Source organism: Arachis duranensis, chromosome 9 (genome assembly GCF_000817695.3).
Source record: "Arachis duranensis cultivar V14167 chromosome 9, aradu.V14167.gnm2.J7QH, whole genome shotgun sequence".
NCBI lineage: Eukaryota > Viridiplantae > Streptophyta > Magnoliopsida > Fabales > Fabaceae > Arachis > Arachis duranensis.
Window position 1 is genome coordinate 44,546,365 of NC_029780.3, and position 6,055 is coordinate 44,552,419.

Below are 6,055 nucleotides of genomic sequence, written 5' to 3' on the forward strand. Positions count from 1 at the left end.
TGTAGCTTTTTGCTTCTGAACAGTTTTGGCATCTCACTTTATCCTTTGAAGTTTAGAATGATTGGCATCTCTAGGAACTTAGAATTTCAGATAGTATTATTGATTCTCCTAGTTAAGTTTGTTGATTCTTGAACACAGCTACTTTTATGAGTCTTGGCCGTGGCCCTAAGCACTTTGTCTTCCAATATTACCACCGGATACATAAATGCCACAGACACATGACTGGGTGAACCTTTTCAGATTGTGACTCAGCTTTGCTAAAGTCCCCAGTTAGAGGTGTCCAGAGCTCTTAAGCACACTCTTTTTGCTTTGGATCATGACTTTAACCACTCAGTCTCAAGCTTTTCAATTGGACCTGCATGCCACAAGCACATGGTTAGGGACAGCTTGATTTAGCCGCTTAGGCCTGGATTTTATTTCCTTGGGCCCTCCTATCCATTGATGCTCAAAGCCTTGGATCCTTTTTACCCTTGCCTTTTGGTTTTAAGGACTATTGGCTTTTTCTGCTTGCTTTTTCTTTTTCTTTCTATTTTTTTATCCAAATTTTTTTTGCAAGCTTTGTTCTTCACTACTTTTTCTTGCTTCAAGAATCAATTTCATGATTTTTCAGATTATCAATAGCATTTCTCTTTGTTCGTCATTCTTTCAAGAGCCAACAATTTTAACATTCATAAACAATAAGATAAAAATATGCACTGTTCAAGCATTCATTCAGAAAACAAAAAGTATTGTCACCACATCAATATAATTAAGCTAATTTCAAGGATAAATTCGAAACTCATGTACTTCTTGTTCTTTTGAATTAGAAACATTTTCATTTAAGAGAAGTGAAGGATTCATGGAATTATTCATAGCTTTAAGACATAGTTACTACATACTAATGATCATGAAGTAGAGACACAAAACATAAACAAACATATAGCATAAAAACCGAAAAACAGAGAAATAAGAAGAAGGAATGAGTCCACCTCAATGATGGTGGCGCTTTCTTCTTGAAGAACCAATGATGTCCTTTAGCACTTCTATGTCTCTTCCTTGCCTTTGTTGCTCCTCCCTCATTGCTCTTTGATCTTCTCTAATTTCATGGAGAATGATGGAGTGCTCTTGATGTTCCACCCTTAATTAATCCATATTGTTACTCAAATCTTCTAGAGAAGTGTTGAGTTGTTCCCAATAATTGTTGGGAGGAAAGTGCATCCCTTGAGGCATTTCTGGGATTTCTTGGTGATGAGCTTCCTCATGCGTCTCCTGGGATCCATGAGTGGGCTCTCTTATTTGCTCCATCCTCTTCTTAGTGATGGGCTTATCCTCCTCAATGGGGATGTCTCCTTCTATGATAACTCCAGGTGAGTAACATAGATGGCAAATAAGATGAGGAAAAGCTAGCCTTGCCATGGTGGAGGACTTTTCGGCTATTTTGTAGAATTCAAGGGAGATGACTTCATGAACTTCTACTTCCTCTCCATTCATGATGCTATGAATCATGATGGTCCGATCCACAGTAACTTCGGATCGGTTGCTAGTGGGGATGATGGAGCGTTGGATGAACTCCAACCATCCTCTAGCCACAGGCTTGAGGTCCAGTCTTCTTAATTGAATCGGCTTGCCTTTGGAGTCTTTTTTCCATTGAGCTCCTTCAACACATATGTCCATAAGGACTTGGTCCAACCTTTGATCAAAGTTGACCCTTTTTGTGTAGGGGCGTGCATCTCCTTGCATCATGGGCAAGTTAAACGCCAACCTTACATTTTCCAGACTGAAATCTAAGTATTTCCCCCGAACCATTGTAAGATAATTCTTTGGATTCAGGTTCACACTTTGATCATGGTTCCTAGTGATCCATGCATTGGCATAGAACTCTTGAACTATTAAGATTCTGACTTGTTGAATGGGGTTGGTCAGAACTTCCCAACCTCTTCTTTGGATCTCATGTCGGATCTCCGGATACTCATTTTTCTTGAGCTTGAAAGGGACCTCGGGGATCACCTTCTTCTTGGCCACAACTTCATAGAAGTGGTCTTGATGGGCTTTGGAGATGAATCTCTCCATCTCCCATGACTCGGACGTAGAAGCTTTTGTCTTCCCTTTCCCTTTTCAAGAGGTTTCTCTGACCTTAGGTGCCATCAATGGTTATGGAAAAACAAAAAAGCTATGCTTTTACCACACCAAACTTAGAATATTGCTCGCCCTCGAGCAAGAGAAGAAAGAAGAAGAAGAAGAAGAAGAAGAAAATATGGAGGAAAGGGAGAAGTGTGTGGTTTCGGCCAAGGTGAAGAAGAGAGGGTTGTGGTTTGTGAAAATGAAGAAGGATAGAGGGGTTTATATAGTGAAGGGAGAGGGAGTAGGTTCGACTATTTAGGGTGGGTTTGGGGGTGAAAGAGATTTTGAATTTTGAAGGTAGGTGGGGGTTTTTGGGGAAGAGTGGATGGATGTGAGTGGTGAAGAGGTGATGGGAAAGAGAGATTGAGGTGATTGGTGAAGGGTTTTGGGGAAGAGTGTTTATTGGGTTGTGTGAAGAGGAGAGAAGGTGAGTTGAGGTAGGTGGGGATCCTGTGGAGTCCACAGATCCTGAGATGATCCTGTGGGGTCCACAGATCCTGAGGTGTCAAGGATTTACATCCCTGCACCAATGAGGTGTGTAAAACGCCCTTTTCATGAAATCCTGGCGTTTAACGCCAAATTGGTGCTTGTTTCTAGCGTTGAACGCCAGCTTCATTCTTGTTTTGGGCGTTCAACGCCCATTTGCAGCATGTTTCTGGCATTGAACGCCAGTTCCATGCTTGTTTCTAGCGTTCAGCGCCAGCTTTCCTCAGGGTGTATTCCTGGCGTTTAAACGCCAGGATGTTGCTTGTTTCTAGCATTCAACGCCAGATCCATGCTCTCTTCTGGCGTTGAACGCCAGCCAGATGCTCCTTACTGGAGTTTAAATGCCAGTAAGACCTTCCTCCAGGGTGTGCTTTTTCTTCTGCTGTTTTTTTTATTCTATTTTTAATTTTAGTATTTATTTTGTGACTCCTCATGATCATGAACCTAATAAAACATAAAAGAAAAATAAAAATAAAAATAGAATTAGATAAATAAAAATTGGGTTACCTCCCAATAAGCGCTTCTTTAATGTCAATAGCTTGACAGTGGGCTCTCGTGGAGCCTCACAGGTGATCAGGTCAATGTTGTAGACTCCCAACACCAAACTTAGAGTTTGGATGTGGGGATTCAACACCAAATTTAGAGTTTGAATGTGGCCTCCCAACACCAAACTTAAATTTTGATTGTGGGAGCTCTGTTTGACTCTGTACTGAGAGAAGCTTTTCATGCTTCCTCTCCATTGTTACAGAAGAACACCTTGCGGTCTCAAACACAAGGTAGTCCCCATTCAATTGAAGGACTAATTCTCCTCTGTTAACATCTATCACAGCTCCTGCTGTGGCTACTCCTTCCTAGTGTCTAAGATTATGAAATCAGTAGGGATGTAAAGGCCTTCAACCTTTACCAACACGTCCTCTACCAATCCATAAGCTTGTCTTACTGACTTGTCTGCCATTTGTAATAAGAATATGGCAGGTTGTACCTCAATGATCCCTAGCTTCTCCATTACAAAGAGTGGCATAAGATTTATGCCAGACCCTAGGTCACACAGAGCCTTTTCAAATGTCATGGTGCCTATGGTAAAGGGTATTAAGAATTTACCAGGATCTTGTTTCTTTTGAGGTAAAGTTTGCTGAACTCATGTATCTAGTTCACCAATGAGCAAGGGAGGTTCACCTTCCCAAGTCTCATTACCAAACAAATTGGTATTCAGCTTCATAATAGCTCCTAGATATTGAGCAACTTGCTCTCCAGTTACATCTTCATCCTCTTCAGAGGAAGAATAGGTTTTAGAGCTCATGAATGGCAGAAGGAGGTTTAATGGGATCTCTATGGTCTCTATATGACCTTTAGATTCCTTTAAGTCCTCAATAAGGAACTCCTTCTTGCTTGAGAGACGTCCCCTAAGGTCTTCCTCATTGGGATTCACGTCCTCTCTTTCCTCTCTAGGTTCGGCCATGTTGATTATGTCAATGGCCTTGCACTCTCTTTTTGGATTCTCTTCAGTATTGCTTGGGAGAATACTAGGAGGAGTTTCAGTGACTTTCTTACTCAACTGGCACACTTGTGTCTCCAAATTTCTGATGGAGGATCTTGTTTCACTCATGAAGCTTAAAGTGGCCTTAGACAGATCAAAGACTATATTTGCTAAGTTAGAGGTGCTCTGCTCAGAATTCTCTGTCTGTTGCTGAGAAGATGATAGAAAAGACTTTCTATTACTAAACATGTTTCTTCCACCATTATTAAAGCCTTGTTGAGGCTTTTGTTGATCCTTCCATGAGAAATTTGGATGATTTCTCCATGAGGGGTTATAGGTGTTGCAAAAGGCTTCCCCCATGTAATTTACCTCTGCCATTGCAGGGTTTTCAGGATCATAAGCGTCTTCTTCAGAAGATGCCTCTTTAGTGCTGTTGGATGCATTTTGCCATTCATTCAGACTTTGAGAAATCATGTTGACTTGCTGAGTCAACATTTTGTTCTGAGCCAATATGGCATTCAGAGCATCAATTTCAAGAACTCCCTTCCTCTGAGGTGTTCCATTATTCACGGAATTTCTCTCAAAAGTGTACATAAATTGGTTATTTGCAACCATTTCAATAAGTTCTTGAGCTTCTGCAGGTGTTTTCTTTAGGTGAATGGATCCACCTGCAGAATGGTCCAGTGACATCTTAGAGAACTCAGATAGACCATAATATAATATATCTAACATGGTCCACTCTGAAAACATGTCAGAAGGACACTTTTTGGTCATCTGCTTGTATCTTTCCCAAGCTTCATAGAGGGATTCACCATCTTTTTGCTTGAAGGTCTGAACATCTACTCTAAGCTTGCTCAGCTTTTGAGGAGGAAAGAATTTAACCAAGAAGGCCGTGATCAGCTTATCCCAAGAGTCTAGGCTATCCTTAGGTTGTGAGTCCAACTATGTTCTAGCTCTGTCTCTTACAGCAAAAGGGAAAAGCATGAGCCTGTAGACTTCAAGATCTACTCTATTAGTCTTAACAGTCTCACAGATCTGCAAGAACTCAATTAAAAACTGGTAGGAATCTTCTGATGAAAGTTCATGAAACTTGCAGTTTTGTTGCATTAGAGCAACTAGTTGAGGTTTCAACTCAAAATTGATTGCTCCAATGGTAGGAATTGAGATGCTTCTTCCATCAAACTTGGAAGTAGGTGTAGTATAATCACCAAGCATCCTCCTTGCATTATTGTTGTTGGGTTCGGTGTAGAACCTATGCACAATTACTCAAGAGGGGGGGTGAATTGAGTATTGCAACAACAATGAATCTTTTTGCGAAAGTTAAAGACAATATACAAAAGTGTTATTGTACTAGTATTTTTCCAAGAGCTTAACTCAATTGCTAAGCATTTATAAGGAGCTTTTACTTTCCAATAGACACCAACTCAAATAAATTGATCAAGCTTTTCACCAATCGGACTTAAGCTACTCCTTAAGTACTTACGAAGCTACTTTTCGATCACAATTTATTTGCTCAAAGGTAAAAGACAATAATATTGAAGAGATGAGTTTGGAGAGATGCAAACGCTATTTAGAGTGGTTCCGCACAATTCTTGTCCTACGTCCACTTTCTTTCTCAATCGCAATTGAGAAGTTCCACTATTGCCAAGCTTCAAGGTGCTCGCGCAAAACCTTTTACAATCCGAGTCCTTAGTTTCTAACACCTCACGGTATATGATCACCACTCGTATACTAACCCACTCCACTTAGAGATACCTTCTCTAAGATTTGCCTTGAGTACTTAGTATACCTCTTTGGTATCCTCACCGACTATAGTGTTTATAACTCTTGACTCAACCTTGGAGATCACACTCCAATTTACAAAGTGTACAAGAAAACAATTCTCAAAGAATTGTTGAGATGAAATGAGTACTCTCTAGAAGAGTGTATGATTACAAGTTTAGCACTATTGAACCAATTGATATTGCTCTCACAAATTGTGTATTATATCAC

The 6,055-nt window shown here is 40.4% G+C and overlaps 1 non-coding gene across 1 annotated transcript; it reads left to right on the plus strand.

Moving 5' to 3' along the window:
- Nucleotides 1–4,811: 4,811 nt before the first annotated feature.
- LOC127742300 (small nucleolar RNA R71) lies at nucleotides 4,812–4,915 on the plus strand. Its single transcript, XR_008003488.1, has one exon. It is a non-coding gene; the product is annotated as a small nucleolar RNA R71 (small nucleolar RNA).
- The last annotated feature ends 1,140 nt before the right edge of the window (nucleotides 4,916–6,055 follow it).